A 3,326-nucleotide genomic window follows, 5' to 3' on the forward strand; every position below is an offset into this window, starting at 1 on the left:
ACTGTGAGGTCACCGTTGGTAACGCGTCCATAGGTAAAGATGAGCGAGGCGAAAACGTTTAAAGAGAAGCTTTCTTTGCCTCTGTTCCTGTCGCTGTCTTGCACGCCGCGTCGGGAGGTGGTTGAGATTACACGGTAGGTGCACGCGAGAAGAGATAGATGTAAAAAAAGAAATTATGCCGATCCCATGCACTGCGGGAATCGATGTAAGCGAAGCTTTCTGCGCTGTTTGCTTTGATTGACGATGATTAGCGGTGATGTTGACGGCGAATGCATAATTTCTTCAATGTTTAGTCCAATACGAGAGTGGTGAGTTGATGTTACTTTGCGTGCGCCACTACTGTTTGTTTGCTTAGTACAAAGAACACACAGGGGGAGGTGTTTGCTTGAGGCGTTGTGCGTCATACTTCAGAACCTCTGAGAGAGTCGAGCATATTCATTGTTGCACATGGCACATCGCATTGTGGCAGAAGTACTGCCACAGAAGTGTTGATCTGACGTGTTCCCACTTACGTAGTGTTGCCTAGACATTGCGGTGCGCTTTAATGCGGCTCTGCTTCTGCACGCCCTGCGTAAGTTGTCCGCTTGACAAATGTACATGGGGTTCATTTTTCAAAAATAGCAGAGACGTACCGTATGCCGTACTTTGAACTTAAATTTATCCCGTTTGCCCGCTGCCGCTGTAGATGCCCCGTCTGTGAATTAGGCTAAATTATGTTTGTCGCCGCGAGGGAAGCGAACGCCGGAGGAGGAAGGCGCCTGGAGGTGGAGAAGAGAATCGCCGCGTTCGCGCACTTTCCGTTTGTGCTTCGACGCCGCGGTGCTCGCTGTGCCTGTAACTTTGTTATTTCTTTTCCGCAAAGATTTGTTCCTGTGATAACCGCTGAGCTAGCTGCGCATGCTAATGCCGCCACCTTTAGACGTGTTATATATTTAATGTCGTAAAGTTAAGATAAACCAAGTTCCCGAAACTTGGGAAACGATCGACTCGTCTCGCGTGCCATTATTTCGCACACAAACGAAATACAACAGAATTTGCTGATAACAAAGGCATGCACAAACGAGCTGCTTTGCGGTAGGCTCGCACGATGTATATACGCCGTTTCGCGATCGCAAAATCACGCACCTGCACGGCTCCCGTATACCCCGCGCTTTTTTTTTTTTTTTTTTTTTGCTTTTTTTTGCATGAAAACGTATAACTTGATCTCGAAACAATTTCCGACGCCCGTGTAGCAGGTATACCGTTAGAAAGCCTTGCCTTTGTCCGCGAGCGTTCGAGACAGCTATAATATATCGTGAGAAAGCGTTATTATACGACAAGCTTCTTTGCCGACCCATTTCCGATCGGCGGGCGGTAATGCAGACAATAAGCGAGGTAGAGAGTGAAACGCGCTGCGGGGCTACCGCGTGTGTGCTGACCCGCGCTTTGCACGCCGCTGTCACGATTAAGAGGTGCACAATGGATGACGCGCGAAACAACGCCCCCCTACTCTCGATATTGAAATAACAGGCCACCACATGTATATGAGCGAGCGCACGGCACAGGCCTGTCTCGCTCGTTACCGGAGGCGCGAGTGTGAGGAGAGTGTATATACGCGTTAAATCTATAGGGGCGATACACACACACTATACAGCACGAGTTCTGAAAACGAACCACGATTGGATAATCACCCATTGTCTCCTAATGGAATCGTGCCCCAAACCGCGACTCGAGGGGCGAGGCGTGGCCCATTGCTGCGAGTGGCTTAATTGCTCCGCGATCTGGGCCCGCTAAAAAAGTCACGCTTCGCCTCGCGGCGAATACCCGCGAAAATGCTGCGTTCTCTGCGCGACGGTCGGGATGACGATATTCCAGAAAAACAGCTCACCGCGTGTCCGTGGTTGTGGGAGCTGAGAGCAAGAATTAAGGGCACAGTGTATTGTATTGCTTTGTAAGAAATGACGATTATGCGGTACGATTGTGCAGAACAATGTGATACCAATGTGACAAGGTGTCTGACCTCTAATACCAATGTGTGTAATACGGGGCACTTTCGATCGCGATTGCATGGGCCCAACCCGGATCGAATTTCGCTATCGCGATTGGCTCCCTCCCTCAACCTGCGCAAATGAACCATTCGCGATGGAGACATTCGATTCCGATCGGACTTGATCGCGATCGAAAGTGTGTATGCTATAACAACATGACAAATAGACCTTTTACGGACCACATCGCTGTCCTTCCAGGGTCTTCCTTTTTTTTCTGTTTCACAATGACAGAAATATGTTTCTCATTTGTTAAAATTATAGTTTGAAACTATGATGTGTGCATCTCATAGCTGTACTAGAAGAGAAACTTGGGCGAGTTGGTGGGAATTCATGTTTAGGAAAATAACAACGCAAGATAGACAAGGACCAGTGTCGTGTTCTTCTTTACCTGTGTCCTTGTCTATCTTGAGCTGTTATTTCCTAAACATGAAATCATAGCTGTACATCTACAATGCTTATTTTTTGATACAATTTACTTTTAAAACTTGTGCTACTTGTGCCAGACGAAAGTTTCAGGAAAATAAGTATACTGCAGTTCCTCATCGAGGGCATGCGCACATATGAGTGCGCGCGATGTATCTGGTCTTCTCAAACAGCGTCTGCTGAGAACGTCTTATTAAATATAGAAAACACTATGCGATAGGCCCTGATATGCCGGTCAGCCACACGAGTTTTCATTTTTCTCAGCAAGGTGATTGAAATATTATGTGCAATGTGCGTTCTTCCACAATAAGACACTGAACTATTCCGGCACATTCAGGGAAACGTACAAAATTTCATCTTGGTAAAGTATTTATAGCGCATATTTCATCCCCGTGCAATTATAACCAAACAATGCAGCAAATATCCAGCAGAGACATCTATGTGATGTATTTCGAGCGTACAAAAAGATGACTTCTGATAATATCGTGAACCTTAATTTCACGTAAACTAGATCTACCTGAGCCTCTTTAGCACATGTTGAATGTCCAACTGAAACATCTAGTGGACATCCAGGCAATGTTCGTGGTTTATAGGGGGGTAGGCAGCGTTTACGAACGAAAAGCTTTGAGAATTCAGCCATGATTATTCACGTTAGATCTATTTTCTGATGTGCTCGTGGCGCCGTTCATATGCATATTTCATTATCGGTGCTTGGATTATTGCTGATAAAGCGCGTTCGCCACGGTTTTATACTACGAATGCACGAAATGAAGTGGGCATGCCACTTAGTTGACGATTCAAGGGGCGTCGATGGCCGGCGATGCATGTCCTATGAATCAGCGTTATTTTTTTTAATTAGTAAAAAATTTGAATTAC

This window comes from Dermacentor silvarum, chromosome 2 (assembly GCF_013339745.2).
Source record: "Dermacentor silvarum isolate Dsil-2018 chromosome 2, BIME_Dsil_1.4, whole genome shotgun sequence".
Taxonomy (NCBI): Eukaryota; Metazoa; Arthropoda; class Arachnida; order Ixodida; family Ixodidae; genus Dermacentor; species Dermacentor silvarum.